General features: G+C 38.4%; 1 protein-coding gene across 30 annotated transcripts in view; it reads right to left on the bottom strand.

The window, feature by feature from the left end:
- The window catches only part of DTNA (dystrobrevin alpha), a 355,063-nt gene that overhangs the window by 242,812 nt on the left and 89,815 nt on the right, over nucleotides 1–22,436 (bottom strand). For 6 of the 30 annotated variants that reach the window (XM_081790795.1, XM_081790797.1, XM_060613588.3 and 3 more), the window contains exon 1: nucleotides 13,542–13,827. The exons of 2 other annotated variants lie outside the window; for them this stretch is intronic. The gene's annotated coding sequence lies outside the window, so the exon portion shown is untranslated. Of the gene's footprint in view, nucleotides 1–13,541; nucleotides 13,831–13,917; nucleotides 14,043–22,436 lie in introns of those variants that run through there. 22 more of the 30 variants (XM_060613581.3, XM_081790791.1, XM_081790794.1 and 19 more) reach the window with 13 other exon arrangements.

The raw sequence follows: 22,436 nt of genomic DNA, 5'->3' as shown, positions 1-22,436 counted from the left end.
TTTTGGCAGCTGCTCAAAGTGCCAATATTCTGTGTGGAAGATTGAAGAAAGATCTATATGTTTAAACAGCAGGTGAAAAGGCAGCAGAGTTGACATTCTCTTGGAAAATTTAAGAAGCCTGACATATTCTCACACAGAGATGGGTCATTGTAATACACAATGAGATGGATAAACTCTTTCTCAGAAAAGAAAAAAGAAGTTCTGGATCCAATCTTGTGGTTGTACAAGTCCCTTAAAGCATGAAAGTAACAATTTGGGCCTAGAAATTTTTATGAGTTGTTCTCACCATTACACTACCTGAATCCACAAAATAATACAAGAAATACTTTTGTCAAATATCCGAATATTTGACTAGAAAGACGTACTGATGGGTCCTCCAGGGTGTAAATGTTTCAACTGACCTAGTAGGGTTACTTATTGTTCTTCATTTGAATATTAGAGGGTGTGTGTTTTATTTTTAGCACTGTTAATGTAAAGTCGCAGCAATTTGTAAAAGGCGTAGCTACTTACTAAGCCCAGTCCTTATGGTGAGATGAAAAAAATCATACCACCATCATAGCTCAGGCTGCCTATATTTCTGTAGGGTTGGGCACATGAGCATGTCTCCAGTTCATCTAAATACCAGTCCAGTTATTTAGATCTAACAATGGAGGAGGGCATGGCACAGCTCTTTTTATAAGACTGAAACTTGTAATTGAATCTGTCAAAAGAGCACGCTTGGGTAGCTTCATCACAGATTGGGGATGCCTTCTGGGTTCCCCCTAATTGGCTCAGAGCCACTTATGATTCAAATCTAGAGCCGTAGACACTTTCAGATTTACACGACTGCAATACTCCATCTTGCATTTCACTATTTATTAAACAGAGCCACCTGAAAATAATCTTCCTCACTGAGTATCAAAATGGTACCTCTTTTGCCTTTTTACACGTTGATCTATGCAATTCTATATTTTCTGACTTACTGATGCTGGATAAGGTGGATTGTGTGAGTTGGTGAAGAAATGTCCAAAAACACTCCAAAGTTGGAATGCTTACAGAAGATTGCCACAAGATGCCATGAGGCCATGAGAAGAGAGAGGACGGACCCTTTAGGACAAACACTTCTGTACTAAGAGTGCTGCTCACCATGGCAAACATGCCTCCCATCTCTCTTAACAGACATTCACTATATTTCAGAGGAGCTGAAACTATGGGAAGATGAAGAAGTGTGGTTTCCTTTTTATATAAGCTTTGCTCAGAATGTCCATTTTGGCACTAGGTTAAAGAGTATTTAGCTTATAAAGAATTAAACTAAAAAAAATATGGGAAACCCCTCCTCCCCAGTGGTGAAAACAATTTTCCATCTGACTAGGCATTGCAGAACCAGTCAAATCTTCTAATGTTTTATGAGCAGACTATTGTAATATTCTCTCTCTTCTCAGCCTCCATTCTTGCTTTATTGAAAATCATCATCCAGAGTGATCAATTTCTTATGACACTTGGTACCTACAGTTGTGCTTCTCAAAGGCGATTTGTAGTCAAAGAAAGCTCTAAAGGATGCCATCAACGAGTTGGGAGAATGCAAAACTATTGGATGGACATGGTGCATCGTTCTGGAAACTTGGAGAAAAAGACTTTGATGCTGAAGGAAAGAAAGGTTTATCATGGAGCAAGATGAAAATACATGAGAATTCAAAGAACTTGACATACAGGACAGACCATTTTGAACCCTGGCTCTCTATGCATTTATTATGAATATGCACTTATTCTTTTTTATTTCACTTTTATTTATTTATTTTTGTTTTGTTTACTTTGGGGAAGAGGTTTGGATTTCAGAAACACTAAATGCTCTAAGGAATGGAGAAAAAAAAAACCCTTGGAATGATAGAAAAGGCCTTCTCAGTACCTACTGACCTCTCCAAAGTTATCTCCTTTCACTGTACCCTCAAATTCTAGAACACCAAACACACCATGCTGTTTCCTGTGTGGGTCCATGTTGGTTTTTCAATCTTGAATGCCCTCCCTTTTTTTTTTTTTATCTAGGTAACTCCCACTCACCTGTCTGGATCCAATATAGCTGTCAACTTCAGGACCTCTCTGGGCACCTTAACAATTTATCATTTCCTGCACTATGAGTAAATTATCACCAAATGTACCTGTCTTCCCAGGGAACTCTTCAAAGACAAAGACTTGGCAAGGTGTAGGTCATTTAAAATGTCAAATACAGGGTCTAACTCTGAGATTTAGGAATGTTTTACTCTACTATACAGGTTGTGGATCATATAACTTTGACATAAGTCTTGGTTATGACATGATAATAAAAAAGGACATTGTTCTCTCTTATTTGTTGTGAAAGAGTGAAAGACTATGGTAAACTAAATCTGATTTTTCTTTCATCTTGTACTATGCAAATATATACCAAATTAGGGGCTAGGAGGCAGTATAGACTTTTTGATGCCAAGATTTAAATTCATTCTACTGAAGTTTCAGCTATATATCAAAAAGATTTCTAAGGAATTAAAGTAAAAATAAATCTGAGAGCCCTCCAGTGGTCAAAATAATACATGCAAATACAACCATTTACTCAACATCCCTCCTTCCAAAGAACTTAAAACATTTCCAACAGTCTTGCTGCTATAAAAATGCATGCTTTGATCATTTTGACATCACTATTACATTAAATTGCTTTTTAGCGGTATAGGAAAACAGATGTTTATCCAGAATCATTTAAATAAACCACAGAAAATAGCGGCCCAATCCACTCACTTACCAATGAGAGATTTTGAGTAGTTGCTAGAATGCAACCATGTAAGGGCAATCCTGAATCTTGTCCAGATAGGAGTAATTCAATTCCTTCCATTGTAGCCATTGAGAGAAATGTGGCTGTGCATTAAAACCACTCAAGATAAAGAAAGGATGCAGTCAACCCTCTCTGTGTCTGCCAGTTCCATGCTCCCCTTAAGCACAGAATTGTATTTTAATGTGTATATTCCTAGACTTGTAAAAGCATAGTGTGTGTGTGTGTGTGTGTGTGTGTGTGTGTGTTTCTAAATTGTAATTTTGATGGTTTACATAAGAAATGTGTTGGCTTCTCTTTTAGCAAATGCATATCTAACTAAGCCAGACAGCAGTACTTTCCTTTGCTTCATCTCCTGTCATCAGATTACCAGTAATGGTTTGGCAGAAAGCCGGGAGTAACGTCTCTGCCTTGAAAATTGTCAAGCTCTAACATTTACCCAAATGCTGCAGCACTGATTGGTGAGGGTATTTTGTTTGGTTTTGTTTTAATTAAATTCCTATATTACCTTATTACAAAGTAAAGCTTGCTTTAAAAACTCCCCCCCACACACACACATTTAGATTCATATATATGGTGTTCGATATAGGATGAAGATCTTTACTTTTTGGAAACATAGAACAATATATTTAATTATTGCACTCCAAAATCTTTATGGACCACCGCCCCAGTAGACCTATGCTTATTTATTTCAAAAAGTTAGCAATATCAATGGAGAAATGCTAAGAAAATATTATGTCCTTTAATTTATTACTCAGATTTTTTTGCTTGTTTTTTAAATGTTTTAGATGGAAAGCAAGTGTTCATCAGTTTTCCTTTTGTATGGTAATGTCTAAAGACCTATCACTTCAATGTTCCTAAATTAAAAGAAAAAGTCAAGTTCAGCTAGTATCCGTGAATGACCTTCAAGAAATTCAGCCTACTGCAAGAAATGTTATGAGCAATTCTCAGAAAGCATACTCTCATGGAGTAAGTTATTGCCTAAGACAAAAGTGGGCATTTCTGGAAGCTACATTGTGTCTTTGAAGCCACTGGGGTACTATTTAGGAGACTGAAGCAATAATTTACCCTTGTGCAATGAAAAATGTAATGTAACTTGCACACCAGGATCCTTTGCCTCATTAAGTTAAACACTTCCCTCATGTCATTTTAAAGGAGAGATTATAATACTGTAAATCTAAGTAATTTAGATTTATGTTCTGGCGTCTGGCAAATGGTTACACAGGATATTTTTCAGCATTCCAAATGTTTTAGGTGCTAGGCAGTTTCAGAATGTAGATATAATTGACTTTGTAATTTGGCAAACAATACAGTGTTCTGTGTGGCTATTCAGAGAGTTGCAAAGGGACAGCCCAGCAGAGATGAGAAGAGACCTTCACAGCCCCCTGCAATGGAGTTTTAGAGGTGTTGCTGACATTACGGCTTCTGAACCTTATTAGAACCCCAGGGGGAAAATAAACAAAAATAAACCAGGGGAGAAATATGTGCTAAGAATTTATGCTACCTACACTTTTGATGGAACAAATGATTTCTCTATGATACAGAAAAAAGGTATATTTCCCAAATAATTTTCTTTTTTAAAAAAAATGTACTGACAAAGAAGTCATCTCTTACTTTTAAAATAGAAGGAGGAGCACTGAAATGTTGGTAAATGAAAAGCAGAATAATACTGCAAGAGTGGATGAGCTGACGAAAGGATACACGCTCCCTGTCACACCCTGTCACACCCGAGCATCCTGATACTTATTGGTGAACCTAATATCTAGAATTTTCTGTGAGTACAGTTGCTGATGGTATAAATGTTCATGGAGCAATTGGTTGATTTTACATGGTCACAGCACTTAACTGAATATAACACACACTCTAAAAAAAAAAAAAAAAGTGGACATTTTGTTCATGTTAGTCTATTACTCTTCTTCTTGCCCTGAAAAATTCCGATAGATGGTAACTTTAGTAGAGAAGCTTTTGAAACCCACAATTTATGTTTCCTTTTTAAGCTTTAAAGTTTTTGAACTTAAAGGAGGTGAACAAAAAAAATCAAGAAACAGATGTTGAAGAGTTCTCTTCGTGAGGTCTTCGTAAAGAAAGGATAACTAAATCGTATAAGTGAATAATGTGTAATCATATTCTAAAGTGGAATAACAGTTTTAGATGTTTGAATGAAATGGGTAAAACAGTACATATCCCTGTGGAGTTCTCGATTCTGATGAATGTAGTCAGTCTTCTTATTTGCGGCTGCATCACAAATTATATGCCCGAGTGAAGCCAAACAAATATTACTGGATGCCCAATTAATTTCTGTTGGTGCTTAAAACCAATGCCATTTATCAAGAGAATAGAAAGTAGCCAACAGCAAAGATAATTTTTGAAGTCCTTTAAAATTCTTAGCTTTATATTCCCAAACTATTACATGAGCTGCCACATTATCACTTTTAATTATTAATACAGTGAACAATGGGTGACTTAAACGAGAATTTACCAAGGGTGTTAAAATGTGTGTATTAAAAAGTATGTTAAAATATTATATATATACATATATATTGGTATTACAAGTTAGTTTGAGAAACACTGGGTTGAATAAAATCAAACTTTAAGAACCCTTAATGCTGAGGCATCTGGGTGGCTCAGTCGGTTAAGCATCTGACTTATGATCATGATCTCAGGTTTGTGAGTGCGACACTCACATCGGGCTCTCTGCTGTCAGCAAAGAGCCTGCTTCGGATCCTCTGTCTCCCTCTCTCTCTACCCCTCCCCCACCCTCTCTCTCATTCTCTCTCAAAAACAAATAAACATTAAGAAAATTTTATAAAAGAACCTTAATGCTAAGGATCACCTAAATCTCTGAGAGAGGGATATGGTATCCAGCATTTTTCAAATTCATTTGACTCAGGATATTCATCTTTTTTTTTCTTTTTGTATATAGCATTTCCTGGAATTGTTCTTTCCAAGAACATAAATTGGATTTGCTGATTTAAATTATTATCTGGAAGGCCTTAAAACACTTGCTTAATAATTTTCCAATTTTCAACCATCTCATTAATCTTCGAATTCTTCAGTTTTGCCTTGTTAGTGCTTAAAACTAAACGCAAAACAAAAAGACTATCGGAGTGTTATAAATCCTACTCAAAATGATACATTTCTAACATGTAACATACATCATCATTCCTCTGGAGGCATTTTCCCTAAGCGTAGTACTTTTATTTTGCCTTTTGGAAATGCTGGGGGCTAGGACTGTAATGGATTATACTCCATTGCCTTTTTCTCCATTTTTGTGCTACAGATGATCAGTTCTTACAGATGGGAAAGTATGAAAGTAATGTTTCACTTTTGCTCTCTACAATCTAGAGGAATTGCCCTATCAGAGGCTCTTTTCTCTTCCCAAGGCCGTCTATGGACAGGACTTCCTGAGACAAAAAGCGTAAAGACAGGTAAAATGTTAGGATTCCAATGGGTTGGAAAAGCAGCGATGGGAAAGGTCACAGGCACCTGGGAGACAGCAAAGATTTAGAGATCCAAAAGCCTTAGCGGGGATCAGCATCGAAGGATGAAAAAAGAGGAAAAAAAACCCCAATAGCATCTGATTACAGATAATTGCCTACATATTGCCCAGGTACATATTCAGAGGTATCCAGTAGTGCCCCTAATCCACGGAAATGAGGTCTAAGACCCTTACTGGAAGGCTGGAACTGCAGACAGTACCGAACCCTCCATCTACCAGAATTTTTCCTTTACGTACATACATATGATAAAGTTTAGTTTAGAAATTAGGCACAGTAAGAGATTAACGATAATAATGAAATAGAACAATTATAATAATCTACTGTAATAAAAGTTACATAAATGTGGTCTCTATTTGTCTCTCAAAGTAATTTATTATACTGTACTCATGCTTCTTTTTGTGATGATGTGAGAGGATAAAACGCCCACATGAGGAGATGAAGGGAGGTAAGAAACACAGAGGCTACTGCTGACCTTCTGACCATTCGTCAGAAGGAGGACCAACTGCTCTGGATCCCGGTTGACCACCGGTAATTAAAATCATGGAAAGTAAGCCGTGGATAAGGAGGGAATACAGCATACGACCAAAGTCCAGATCCCTGTTCTTCTGGGGGCTTTGTTCTTCTTGGGCCCACCTATCATTCATTAGCGTGGAATTTATTAGAGGTCCTCAGAAACATTCCAGCTTTTTCTCTTTTCGGGCATGTGATAGGATTGTATTCCTCACCCAGCTGAAGTTAGGTGTGATCGCATGGCACGCTTTGGCCAAGGAAACGTGAGCACAGGAAACACAGGTCACTTCCAGGTGAAAGCAACAACGTGGGGAAGGGCCTGCGGTCAGGCCAACCCTCCATAGATAATTTGCATGAGTGGGAAGGAAACCTTGGCTTTTATAAGCCATGGAGATTTGGGGGTTGTTACCTCCAGAAATCAAGCATAGTAATATCTATCTAGAGCACTTCCTATGTCTGTATCTTGGTTTGATCATGTATAAAAGAAAATAACATATGTCTCTTACCTACAAAATAGTATAAAACATTGGATGAGGTTTAGAACAGAAGTGTTACACTTCTCTGAAGTGTTAAAAACAACATCTTTCAATGAGTAAATATGTTGCTACAAATGTGTGGCAATGAACAGTCTAAAACTAGGAAGTTCATATGCATTAGAAGATAGATTTCGTTCAATTAATCTACGTCTCTTAATACAATTAGTAAAGACATCTATAGTCTTGAACTATGATTAATTCAGTGAATTCATCCCTTCAGCACTCCTAAATCTGTGTGCTACTACATCACCTAGGAATGGGGTACAAAAAGTAAAGTGAGACTGAGAAATAAAGTTAGTAAAAATAACTATTGCCCTCTTTAAAATACACAGAGCTTTAGAAAGTTTTCATGACTTAGACTCATCTCTGAGTCACCTTTATGCCACATTTATTTTGCAAGAATGCAAAGTTCAACTCTATTTAAGCAAATAAATGTGTTTATATTTTATATTAAGATACAACACAGTTTCCTATGTGATACAAATACATGTTCAACTTTTTAGAAAATAATCCGTTTAGGTCTCTTTAAACTATTTTATAAAAAAATCTGCTAAATAGATATTAAAAAAATTAAAGTATTCCCAAGACCCCTAAAACTTAGCTTTTTGAACTTCTAAGAATTTACCCAAGGGATACAGGAGTGCTGATGCACAGGGGCACTTATACCCCAGTGTTTATAGCAGCACTTTCAACAACAGCCAAATTATGGAAAGAGCCTAAATGTCCATCAACTGATGAATGGATAAAGAAATTGTGGTTTATATATACAATGGAATACTACTTGGCAATGAGAAAGAATGAAATATGGCCTTTTGTAGCAACGTGGATGGAACTGGAGAGTGTTGTGCTAAGTGAAATAAGTCATACAGAGAAAAAACAGATACCATATGTTTTCACTCTTATGTGGACCCTGAGAAATTTGACAGAAGACCATGGGGGAGGGGAAGGGGGGAAAAAAAGGTAAGAGACTCTTAAAGACAGAATAAACTGAGGGTTGATGGGGGTGGGAGGGAGGGGAAAGTGGGTGATGGGCATTGAGGAGGGCACCTGTTAGGATGAGCCCTAGGTGTTGTATGGAAACCAATTTGGCAATAAATTTCATATTAAAAAAAAATTTAGCTTTTTGACAGGAAAATACTAATTGCTAAAGAAAGGCAAAGTGATTTTTTTTAAACAAGTATGGAGATTAGCATACATAAATTAAGAATAGAAATTAAAGAATAGAATAAAGCAATTTGTTAATTACATCCATTGTTTTAACATGACATGCTCCAGTGTCAGTGTCCAGTGAAGGGGACTGAATAAATAATTTCTTACTCTAGATACAAGGTAGGAGCTTGATCGAGATTTACTGAATTAATAAGACAAATTAGCTCAGCTACTTGAAAGCTATGATTTAAAATCAGCCAATTTTTAAGAATTAGTCTTATTTTTTTTTTACAGATGAAGTAAAAAAGAAAAGGCCTATAATACTATATTTTCATATTTTGTGTTAGAGAAATCTGGGTTCTCATCTAGACACTGACCTAAAAAAAATTATATTTAAGCTTACTCATTTTTGAGAGAGAGAGAGACAGAGTGTGATCAAGGGAGGGGCAGAGAGAGAGGGAGACACAGAACCTGAAGCAGGCTCCAGGCTCTGAGCTGTCAGCACAGAGCCCGATGCAGGGCTCAGACTCATGGACCATGAGATCATGACCTGAGCCGAAGTCAGATGCTCAACTGACTGAGCCACCCAGGCACCCCTAGACACCGACTTTAAACATTTGATTGGATTCAAAGATTTTTATTTAAAATATTTATTTATTTTTATTTAAAATAAATTTGACCCCATCCATATTAGGGCTTTTTTCTTTGTGGAGGTAGGAAAGCCCCATATGAGAAAAAATACAAACCATGTTTCTTATTTTTCTAAAAATGAGGTGTCAGCATATCATAATGTATGATAAATTTATAAATGATCTGAGGAATATGACATTAGTTAAACATCCTGAGAATTAATAAGCTATATTTCCTCTTTCTCTGGTTCCCACCAACAATATTCAATTTTTAATAATTAAAGGCAGCGCTGTTTTTTTTTTAATTCAGCATAGCAAAATGAGACTAACATTTACATCGCTAAAGTTTTCTAATGAAAATTTTCAGCCACCTTTAAGATTTAAGATCACAATGTCCTATCACATAAGCAACCAACTGCTTTCCTTCTAGCATCACATTGTGATCTGAAAAACAATCCAGTGTTTTCCAATGGTTCAGATTCAGGCTATATGCAGTGAGATTATTTTGATCTAGTTGTGCCCCATTACTTTTTTCCATTGGTGTTACCCACAATTATGGGCTAGATATGTTGAAACATGTCAGTTTTTCAATTCTATGACTTTCCTTTTTATTGTGAATGTCTCTGACAATATACCGGTAATTTATTCTACTTAAACTTCTATGATTTGTCTTGTTATCACAATGATATTATAGAATCTCACTTGGCAAAAATGGAAATGGATGGCCTCCCCTCTCCCAAAAGAAAATAACCAAAAACACACACTCATTTTTAACTGACTCTACTTGACATAGAGGAGAATTAATGATCACTATTCTAGACAAAGAGTCTAAGGTCAAAATAATGATGTTTAGAATGAAAAACAACAAAGCAAAAAAGGAATTGTTGTGAAAAAACTTCCTCATAATAGTTGTTTGTTCATTCCTTAAATGTAACTTGGTTTCTATGTGCCCATTACTGAGAATTCAAAAAGGCACAAGACAAGAATAGTGGGTGAGCTGTGCACGTAAAGGATGTACAGTGTAGGTGACTTATGAGGTCAACCTTGAAGAAGTAGGATTTAACCACAAAGGAGATGAACAGTGGGTATTCTGGGGGGAAATGTAGGTAGACTAGCACAGAGGTATGATGTCCTATGGAATATTCTGGAGGCAGAAATTATGCACGATTCAAGTGTTAGTGAAAAAGCCAGTGAGGTAGTTGAGACGGTGTTAGACAAACAGGGTGAGGCTTTGTGACAGGCCTTTAAGACATACTAAGGGCTTTATTTTGGGGGAAATGGTGAGTCACTAGGGATTTTTAAGTAAAGGAGCAATCCATTCATGACTATGATTTTGAGAAGACAAGTGTGTTGGTCCCAGGATGGGACATATGTTGGGGTGCAGACCCTAGGAGCAGAAGAACAACTGGGAGACCATTGTAATGCCCAAGTAAGATGCTGAAGAACTGAAGTAGAGGGGCTGCAAAGGGAACGGAAAGGAAGGAATTTATTTAAGACAATGTCTTAAACGTGGTGATGCTGGATAAAGGCCAAGAGAAGGCAGGAGGAGTCAAGGTCAACAGCTGACAGCGATGGTGGTGGGGTGGATTAGAGAGACTGAAGAGATGACTAAGGAAAGGGGCCAGCCAGGGACACATAAAAGGACTGCTAAGTATTGTTGACAGCTCCAGTAAGGCTGGGAAACACGAATCCTCCCTGCGTTTGCAAATTTCTCCAAAAGCCCATGGCGAAAACTAAAAATCAGAAAAACTACCCGAAATCATCAGTGATGTTAGCAGACTGCTTGATACCTCCTCTAGCACGTGTATATATTTATAAATACATAAAATGACTATAAAAGCAGTACAGTGAACTTCCCTTTCTGGTAGCAGTAGTGAAATCATTTCAACTGACACTCCCACTATGGTAACTGAAGATCTTTAAAATATAAAAACAGCAAAGAGCTTAATATGATGGCGAGGTTTTCACACACAGAAATTTGGAAGGCCAGAGCTCAAGAGAGGAAGCTTATCTTTGACAGCTTTTGCCCTTGGGCATAGAGTATGGGGGAGAAAAGATCTGTGAAAGCAGCTGTGCTTTGAGCAACCTACAGGTTTTGTGAGAAGGGCAAAGCCTGTGGTCCTCAGGTGAGGGCATTAATAAACGAACACAACTTTAACTTGGGATCTCAAAAGGCCGTAGCTTCCTTTATGGTAGGAGTGAACCCCAAATACACGATTCTTCACACAGATTTGCAGCCTTGCTTCTCACACAGGGGTGATTCAGGAAATCTTAGCTGCTGCACTTTGACAAAGATAATTCTGGTCTGATATTGCCCCCGGGGGGCCTGGCAGAAGCAAAGTCCTTTCTGGGGGAAAAACCTCATCACCACTAGGTCTCAATTTATTCTTACAAGTGATTTTTAAAATACATTTCCAACAGATAGTCAAAGATATCCAAGCAACCAAGAAAATAAGACACCATGAGTGAGAACTGGCAGGAACAATAATAATAGAAACGAATCCAGTAACACTTGAGATACTAGAATTAGCAGACATATATTATAAAGCTACACATAGCATATTCAAGGAGATAAAGCGCAAGCTTGACAAATTTCAGCAGGGAACTTGAGTGACACTGATAGCAGCAGAGAAATATTTGTCCTCCCCCTTCCCTGTCAACACTATTTGGTCTCGTGGTTTAAAATTCTTACATTTTAGAATTAAAATTTTTTTGTGTTTTTTGGCTTTCTTTTGACACACTGAAAACAAAAACCAAGCCCCATACTGAAAAGCCTGATACAATTTTAGCTATATGTATAATTCAATCGGAAATATTTAGTTGAGTAAAATGTAAGTCTACCTGGAAGTGTTTGTGTGTGTACATGTGTATACGGTAAGCACACACATACTTGCACTCGCAAATGTCTTGGAAACACTTCTGATTTCTGCCAGGCTCACTCCTACTGTCAACAGGTTAGGACCAAGCTGGATAAATCAAGGTGCATAGGAGTCAATGTCACCAGGGAGAATTTACAAAGATACCATCCACTTGTGGAGATGCAAAATGAAAATTCATGGCAACTTTCTTGGAAGATAGGTCTTAACAGTATGAAAAGGAGGGTATTGCAGTGATATTCATCAGGGGTCCAGAAAGAGAAGGAGGACTGGAAGCAGAGACGGAGAGTGGGCAGAGAAAGGGGGGTGGGGGCATCAAAACTGAGCCCTGCTAACTTCACATTTTGTTTTGGTCTTGCTAGACTATTCGATAGTTGTAAAATCAAGTGATTCTATCAACAAATTGCTCACTTTTCATTTTAGAAGAGTTATGCAGCATATCAGTTATTCTTATCAAAACTGAAAGACCCATGTGAAGTCATTCATTGTTTGTACTTAGTTTAGCCAACTTAGTTCATTAGAATCGGGTCTATTTGACATAGCAAAACTCAGCCAGTTACATCTAACAACTGTTCAGTCCCACACTGCAATAAGAACGTCAGCAGATTTATTTTCCCCATATAAAGTAGAATTTCCAATTCACACCATGTCCTCTGTGACTATTATGGACAGTATTTATTCAGAAGGAATGCTGTGCAAGTTTGGGAAAGCTGTCTCCAAGAGCAGAGCCGAGAGGTCATTCGACAAAATAAGAAACAAAACCTATACATGGTCAAAACATGAAGAGAACTGAGGTTTGTTATTCTCTCTTTTAAAGAAGAAAGTTCCGAAATCCTTAAAACACAGCGTGGTAATAGCAAATTAGACAACTCTCCCTCCTCCACCCTCAAGTTCCATATAATCAGTACGCCTCCATTCACTTAGCAAATATCAGCTTTTTTGGAGGAAGAGAAGCTGCTTGGAATTAATGAGGCAACATCAAAAAATAACTTCTATTAAAAAATTGTTCTCTTCAATGGCAAACTGCCTTTTTTTCTAATTTTCTTTTAAAATAGATTATCTTCTAAGGCTCCTATTCACTTCATCCCACCTTTAGACCACCTCTTTTTCCCTCCTTTTATTTAGTTTTCCTTTTTCACTTCTTAAACTAGGAAGCACCGTTGCGCCAGGCGAGGGAAGGAACCTCATCTCACAGTAAAAACAGTTACATCCAGTGGTATCATAAACACGATAACATTCAGTGGGTGTTGTGACACAAAACCACTGACATTGTAATTCAATAACTGCAGGGTGTTTAAGGAGTTAACAGAGAAAAATGTAAGTAAGGGTCATAGAGCAAAACTGAAATTATAGACATGCAAGGTACATTTCAAAACCAAGCTGAAATGCTCTAGTTATTTCTGCTGCATAACTTAAAAAAGGCCAAATAGCTCAAGAAAGGTAAGAGAGTTACAGTCCCGGAAAGTCTTCATGATCACTTTTTCATTTACACAAATAAAAAGAGAAATTCCACGTTAACCTTCCCAGAGAAGCGATGCACCTTAAAAGCAAATCTTTTCACTTACCCTAGAGTATGCACATCATGAGCTCCTAAATCCTTTTAATTCCAGGACATCCAGAACATACATGAATTCTGAGCACACTGACTTCAAAAACAAGCCCCGACCAAATTGTTAATTACTACAGAGATCATAACAGAACTCTCTGAAATTCTAGGGAGAGATAGGAGTTTAAAATCCAGCTTCTAGATCCTGGTGTATACTGTGTCTATCTTTAACTTGAAAATGATTTGGTTTCACATTCCATTGAAGTCCCACTGGCAGATGCCTTTGGTAAGCTCACCAATGGCAGGCTTTCAAATGCCCTCCCTCCACCCCCTCCTTCCTCTGACCGAGCTTCCGCTGATACATCTAATGCCCATTTACTCAGCTGTCTTTTTACCTGTCTCTGCGTGGGTAAAAGGAGATGCTTTCATTGATGGCTATTACGGAAACACTTGGAAGCTTAAGGCAGCCCAAGGACTCACTGTGCTTTCCCTCCTGCCATCCCCTCCCCCTTGTTACTGCCAGAAACCAACTGACTTCCAAACTTGGCTGTCTGAAAAAGAATGTTCTCTGATTGGCATTCCTGGAAGCAGAAAGGAAGGCAGCTCAAGTTTTGTTCTGTGGCTCCCTCTGTGTGAAAAACTTCCCCAGGTACACATAATACAAACAAGTAAGTTTCCTGGATTTTTTTTCTTAACTTTGAGGAGAATGGAGTGAATATTTGGGGGCACGACAAATATTTTTGATGTCATATAGCATTTAAGTTTTAATATATCCACATATAATTTTACCTACAATGGCTACGCATGCAGAAAAAACAAAACAAAGCAAAATGGCAAATGTTGTGTTAAAAGTTGAATTTCCTTATTAATGAATGGGTTGGGACCCTTCAGCAGAAGAAGCAGTCACGCTTCCTGCTTGACAATATTCTGGAACGCAGCTGTTCACTCTGTGGCTTTTCCAATGAGAGAAAACCTTCCTCATAAGAACTGTGGAAAAACTGATTTCAATTATCCTATATTTTATATTGCAAACAGCGGGAGAAGAGAGTGCCAAAGACTCTCCCCGTTGAGTCTTCTTTTCCAGGACTGTCTTGCAAACTGGTGAAGACTGGTGAGGACTACACACACACACACACACACACACACACACACACACACAAACACGTGAACAAACAAAAACTGAGTGACTGGAAATGAGACAAAGATATGTTTCCTCAAATACAATCAGATAAGGATTAATAATGGACAGTCCCTTCAAAGAACTACTAATAAACTTGTGTTTAATATTTATTTACTGGTCACCGGGGCCAAAAGATTTGCTGCTGCTGCTGCTGCTGCTGGAAATAACTTACCTCTCATGTTCAAAACAGTGAACTTATTGTATGCCATTTTATGGACGAGACAGCTTCTTGAAAGCTCTGATAAAGGATTTATAATTTCAGCAATCAGACAAACCACAACCTGTGCATTTTGCCTTTCCAAATCTCATCTGGCTGTGGCTGCTAAGTCTAGGCAAGTGTCAGCTGGCTGGACTCACGGGTAGTGGTGTGGTTACAGCTGCTCCTTGTAACTTGTACAGACATCTCAAAAATATTCAATGGCAAAGGGTTGCGTCCAAAAAGAAAGCTTTCACTTTGTTTGTGGTTGGTCTCTGATCTCGGTGGTCTGGTACCATATCTGAACAAGACCATGTTAGGGAACCATGAGTGAAAATCTGATTAACTGGCATCACGTTACCAGTTTACTCTGGTGATAGTTTATTCCCATATAGATTGGTGTCCTACCAGCTTGTTCACTCCTTAACCTGTTACTAGATGTTCTTAAAAAAAGAAAAAAAACTATAAGAGGGGCACCTGGGTGGCTCAGTCGTTTAAGTGTCTGACTTTGGCTCAGGTCATGATCTTGCAGTCCTTGAGTTTGAGCCCTGAGTCAGGCTCTGTGCTGACAGCTCAGAGCCTGGAGCCTGCTTCGGATTCTGTGTCTCCCTCACTCTCTGCCCCTCCTCTGCTCACACTCTGTCTCTGTCTCAAAAATAAATAGATAAACTTTAAAAAGAATTTATTAAAAAAAAAACTATAAGGCGTTGGGAGAGGAGGAAGAAACTTTCCTTATTTTTATTCCCAAAGTTGATTGTCTTAGGGAAATTTCAAGCTATGTGCAAGGCTGATAGATAGGCGCATTCAGAAATAAATAGGAAAGAACAATCACTCACCCAGAGAGCACATGTCCCATTCCTGTGTGTCTTCTTCCCTCTATCAAAACACTCATCCTCAAGGCTAATGGATGGTGTCAAAACACATGTGAACTAGGATGAGAGGACAGGGTTGGAGGCAGGCCGTCTGGTTCACATTCAGCCACACTACTCGCTTCTGTATCTCTGAACGTTGCACGTAACTGACTGACACTCAAGAAATGTTTTTTGAAACTGAAGAACTAACTGCTTTTGTGAAAGTATATGTTCTAACTTACGGAAAATGATTACATGTTGGCTCACTGCAGATATAGTTACATATTTTGCATTGATCTTAATGGTCTGGGGAAAAATATCTCTTTTCAAGCCATTAACCAAAAGATTTTATGAAAGCTATATTAGGTACTGAGTACCTTTACTGAAGAAAAAAAAATCATAAATGTTGTATCTGTGTGATTAGTTCTCAAAACCAACATGGCAAATATTGCTAAGATCATTTCTGTTGAGCTTACTGGCTTCTAAGAAAAACAGAGAGAACAGGAAATGTTAGGTCCTTCAAATATTTCATATTAGCTAGTGAATTAGAATAGTTTTCTTTATTGAATCGCTATTGGCTATTCCTTACAGTGCAACATTTATCAACCAGGTATCTTCTTGGGTTCCCAACTTTATCTCCCCTTATATTTTCATCTATGCCAATCATGGAAATTTTATTTAAAAAAATTTTTTTAATGTTTTTATTTAGTTTTCAGAGAGACAGAGAGCAAGTGGGGGAGGGGAAGAGAGAGAAGGAAACACAGAATCTGAAGCAGGCTCCAGGCTCCGAGCTGTCAGCACAGAGCCTGATGTGGGGCTCGAACTCGTGAACCGTGAGATCATTGCCTGAGTGAGCTGAAGTCAGGCTCCCCAAATCATGGAAATTTTAGAACAGCTTTTGCATTAGTCCAACTCCAAGGTCGAGTGAACACAATGGGAATTTTTTTTCTTCTTTTTTTTCCACCTAACCTTCACAAGGCAATTGATAAGATTTGTAATTGCTAGAATTTAGTCTTTATCGTGAGTAAATGTTATTTTTCTCTGTCATAAGCACTAACATGAGAGTTAGGATTTGATCAGAAAAACAGCTTCCAGGGCTGGCTTCCAAAGAAAACTGGGCATGTAACAGGCAAATCAAATACCCTTGATTTATCATGAACAAGCAGTTAATCTCTGCTCCATTCTCCAGAAATAGACATATCAGCACAGTTCTGTGGATGGCGAATGCTGGTAGCAGGCTCTTTGCAGGGGTGAGTAAGCTGTTCAAACTCAGATCTCAGTTGATCGGTAAGGCATCCAAGCATACAAAGAATCAGATTAATGGAAAGCAAATGGTCCCCATTATTTTTTCCTTGCTGGTATCCTTAAAAGACTAGCATAAGTAATATTCTCAGGATAATGGTTTTGCAGATGATTTTTTGGTCTTTTGCATGTAATTTATTTTTTTAATACATACTACTTGCAATACATTATATTTGTGTTCTCCCAAAACCCACATATTGAAACACAATCTGCAATGTGATGGCATTAGGAATTGGAGCCTTTGGAAGTTGATTAGGTCATGAGGGTGCTGCCCTCATTAATGGGATTAGTGCCTTCCAGAGACACCTCCAGAGAGCTTCTTTGTCCCTTATACCATGTGAGAACACAGCAAAAAGATGGCCGTCTGTGAAGCAGGAAGCAGGCCCTCACCAGACACTGAATTTTTTAACGTCTTGATTTTGGACTTCCAGCTTTCAGACTGTAAGAAATAAATTCCTGTTGTTTATTAGCCATCTAGTGAATGGTATATTGTTATAGCAGCCTGAATGGACTAAGACACTATACAAAAATGAGGGGTTTTTTTTGGGAGGGTGAGTGGTGAGTAGTTATTTTTTTCCTAAGGAAAAATTAATAAATCCAAGCTGCAGTTGTTTGAAAGTAATTAAAACAGACACTCCCCAAGAAAAATTAGAAAACTATACATTAAAAAACCCACTAAAAAATAGAGGCTCTAACAGCAGATATGGAAGACATTCAAAACAGCAGCATGTTATGTATAATCTTATTAAATTCCAACCAATTTAAAAATTGGATGAAATGGGCACTCATTTTGAATGTCCATGGGGTGAAAATAGCCCTAATTATGGAAAGGGCCATATGTTAAATACACTAATTATAACATATTTGGTAGAATAACTGGGAACAATGATACTTTTGATGACAACAGAAAGACATGGGCTAATGCTTAGGTTAAAAATCAAAGCATATAGATGTACATGCACCATGATTTTTCACTATGTTGGAACTTCTGTGGGCATTAGGAGGAAAGGTAAAAGCTAGCAGGAATCCTATCAAAATGATTTATGAGTACACACACTCATACCCCAAAAATATTCAAACAAGAACGGTTGCAGACCTTCCTCATTCTCCTTCTGGTCTTTGAAAAGGCATCTCTATTTCTCTTCTCTGGGTCTGTCAGATGATAGGTGGATTGTTGGCAGGGGAGTGGGAGGGGCATGGGGAGGCTCTCCAATGTGGAAAGAGACAGGGCAGAAGCCAAAGGGGGCTTATGTTAATTGTCAGAAGGTCATGGAGGGAAAATACCCAAGAACAGGAGTGACTTAAAGGAACCAGTGAGAATGAAGGAAGAGAACAGGGAACAGAATGTGGCAGGAGAAGCAGGTGCCAGGGTGTAAGCCAGACTAGGGAGAAGAATCTTTGATGAAGTAGACTTGGAGGAGAGCAAAGTTTAGAGGGGAAGTTTAAGATGTCTGGCCCTAGGATATCTGGCTGCGTAGTTTGTTATCTCTTCTCATGAAACACTTAAGATAGGCCTTTACTTTTCAAGATCTGGTAGTGTCACCTTTCTGTGTCTTTTGGACACCGCATGATATTGACATCGATCTTAAACGAATAGATACATTTGGTTACAGAAACATTTTTGAAAAGTCAATGCTAATTGCTTTGTCGTGTTATTGTGGTTGCTAAAATTGGTTTTCTTTGGTATGGCTAGGAAATCATCTACACCCTTGTCTAAATAAACTCTCTTGATCACTTTCCTCCACTTGTATTTTGTTTCCTGTATCTCTCTCTGTTCCCAAGATGGGTATCTATTACAGTCTCTTGGGACGAGCTGTATATGTAAAATGACCAACCATTCCAATTTTACTGGAACTGAGGGTTTTCCCAGTACGCAGGATTTTGAGTCCTAAAACCTGGAATGTCCTAGGCAAACCAGAATGAGTAGATCATTCTCCATATGTAATCCAGCACTGTTTACGTTATATGTAAGCTTTTGATAAAAATTAGTCTTTTTTTTTTTTTTAATTTTGAGGTATTTGGCCCAAGTAGAAAGATATACGAAAAAAAAAAAAAAAAAAAAGATTTCTTTTGCCTTTACCCCTGGCAGCCATGCAGCATGGGACAGGTCAAACTCCAATCTTTACACTGAGAATAATAGTATATATTTCAGAGATGTTGTCAACCTCAAATGAGATATGCATGTAAAACATGTAGAATATGTAAAAGATATAAAATGAATAAATCTACATTTTAGATTTTATTAAAAAAAAATTTTTTTTAACGTTTATTTATTTTTGAGACAGAGAGACAGCATGAACGGGGGAGGGGCAGAGAGAGAGGGAGACACAGAATCGGAAACAGGCTCCAGGCTCCGAGCCGTCAGCCCAGAGCCTGACGCGGGGCTCGAACTCACGGACCGCGAGATCGTGACCTGAGCCGAAGTCGGACGCTTAACCGACTGCGCCACCCAGGCGCCCCTAGATTTTATTTTATATAAAATTATATGTAGTTATTTTTCAGAGAACCTTTTAGTTATGTTAGGTTGAGAAATAATAGAAGTCCACAGATGAGTCCACTTCATACTGCGTATGTGGGGCAGGGAGAGATAGATATTGGTGGACTGAGGGAAGAGCTTTCTCAGTAGCGTCTGTTTCAACATATGATTTTTCCCTAGATTAAACTCACCAAGATAAGGATGTTTTGTTTTTGAGAGGCTCTATAGCCAAGGAAACAATCAGTACTCCGTGTTGACAAAAGATACAGGTAATCGTCTGCGTTAAAAATAAAGATTTATGGGGCGCCTGGGTGGCGCAGTCGGTTAAGCGTCCGACTTCAGCCAGGTCACGATCTCACGGTCCATGAGTTCGAGCCCCGCGTCAGGCTCTGGGCTGATGGCTCAGAGCCTGGAGCCTGTTTCTGATTCTGTGTCTCCCTCTCTCTCTGCCCCTCCCCCGTTCATGCTATGTCTCTCTCTGTCCCAAAAATAAATAAAAAACGTTGAAAAAAAAAAAATAAAGATTTATTCTGTATCCTTTCCTTCAACCTGGGGTAGGAGCGTTTTTCTATGGTGGGACCAAAATCAACCCAAATTAGAGTGAAATCATTAACATATCCATCCCTAGACAAAACTAGAACGCCCAAAGTCATCCTTGGGATAGAAAACCACCCCCTGCTGTACCATTTATTTGAACGCTGGGGGCACATGTCATACTTGATGCCTCTTTTTTTTTTTAATTTTTTTAAAATTTTATTTATTTTTGAGACAGAGAGAGACAGAGCATGAGCAGGGGAGAGTCAGAGAGAGAGGGAGACACAGAATCCAAAACAGGCTCCAGGCTCTGAGCTGTCAGCACAGAGCCCGACGCGGGGCTCGAACTCACGGACCGCGAGATCATGACCTGAGCCAAAGTCGGACGCCCAACCGACTGAGCCACCCAGGTGCCCCACTTGATGCCTCTTAAGAAGTGAGAGTACAGTTTGGTTTGGGAGCGAGACTAGCATTACTTAATGTCATCATTTGAAATCTGTGCAAATTTTCATAATCGTAAATCCAATCCATATTTGAAACCCAAACAAACCGGTTACTCCAAGCTTCTTGAGTTAGAAATGGGACAATATGTTTTGTGGGGTAAAAGAAAATAACACGTAAAAGCCACACTGGATCAAGTCTGATAGTTACATATTCAGCTTATTCGATTGGGAGCAGTTTTTCTCCAGATACGCACAGGGCTAATCAGTGCTTTCCAAACTTCTTTGGTGGTGGTGGTGTTTTCTATAGAACCCTTTGTTCAAAGAAGTTAGTTCACTGGAACTTAACAATGACAAGGCATGGCTCCTTTCGCAGAAACTCATGTGGGAGGCCTACCGAGCTCCCTCTTCTATAAGGCAGTCTCTGTGGAAACTTCCAGAAACCTGGGAAGCATAGCGTGAAAGTCACTGAGCTCCAGTACTCGCTGCATTCAGTTTTTTAAAATGTAACTTTCATATATTTAAAAAAATCATGCACATATTTTTAAAAGCCATGCAGAATGTAGAGCTTTAAAGAATGTCCTAACCCAACCCAACCCCTCCTCATCCTTAAATCCCAGAGGCAGCCGCTTTCAACTCTTAACTATTAATTATGACACTCACTCCATCTTCCTAAATGATACTCTTATATGCCTCTTCTTTTTTATTTTCCCAGTGTAGATATTATCTATTGGTCTCTTACTAAATCCTTATCTTTAGTTCTTATGGACACTATCTCCCGCAAGTGTGCTCTCAGTATCTCCTTCTCTCTCTCATCTACACGCAGACACACACACACACACACACACACACACACACACACACACACACACACTTTCCTTCCCTTAATCCTCCCAGTTTAGATACACAACAATTTTAGGTGAAGCACTAATCAGTGTTTATGTTATCTTGGCTATGCATATATTGTTCACATGTAAACCACACGGGATTTATGACTCTATTTCCTTTCTTTTACACAATTGTGTTTTTTTCCTCTGACACTAGTATTGTGTCACATTTTTGCTTGCTCAACTTCTATTTGCCCACCATTACATTTTTTCAGACTCATTAGAAATGTAGCGTTCCTCTTAAAATAGACAAGCATGTCAGCTAGTTTTTCAGCACGCCCCACCCCCGCAACCTCGAGGTCCTTGGGGTGTCAATGGTGTTACTGAGCTGTCATCCTGGGACTGTGCTTTGTGGCTTCCTGAGAAAGATACTTAGAACAAACCAACTTTTGGAGAACTTGAACCCTTGAAAATATAGTTGTCCTTGTCTTGGACTTGCTAACTTGACTAGATAATTCATTGTTTAGAAATTCTTATCCCTCAGAAATTTCAAGTAATTTCTTCTCTGTCTTTAGTTTCTAGTGTTGTTTTTGAGGGGTCATTCTGTTCCTGCCCCACTTACTATTTCTTCTTTATCCTCAGTGTTAGAATATCTCATGACAGTACACTCTGGTGTGGATCCCCCTTTTCTCCCTACAGATTGTTTGCAACTCAAGGGACTTTTGCTCATATATTCCAATTCTGGGCAAATTTATTATATTTTTTAAACAATTTCTGAGTTCTATTTCCTCTGTTATTTTATTTATTACTATTAATTGTTGTTGTTGTTGTTGTTATTATTATTATTATTATTATTATTATTATTATTTTTAAAGTAGGCTTCATGCCTAATGCAGAGCCCAATGTAGGGCTTGAACTCACAACCCTGAGATCAAGACCTGAGCTGAGATCAAGAGTCAGACGCTTAACCAACTGAGCCACGGGGTGCCCCGCTCTATTATTTTACTCTGAAAGTAAACTCCTTTTAATGGGATGTCGGACCCCTTAAGTGAAGTCTCCACTTTTTTATCTTTTCTCTTCCAATCATCTTTCTGTCACTTCCTCTCTG

This window comes from Panthera onca, chromosome D3 (assembly GCF_046562875.1).
Source record: "Panthera onca isolate mPanOnc1 chromosome D3, mPanOnc1 haplotype 2, whole genome shotgun sequence".
In the NCBI taxonomy this organism is placed as follows: domain Eukaryota; kingdom Metazoa; phylum Chordata; class Mammalia; order Carnivora; family Felidae; genus Panthera; species Panthera onca.
This window is presented reverse-complemented; position numbering and strand designations above follow the sequence as displayed.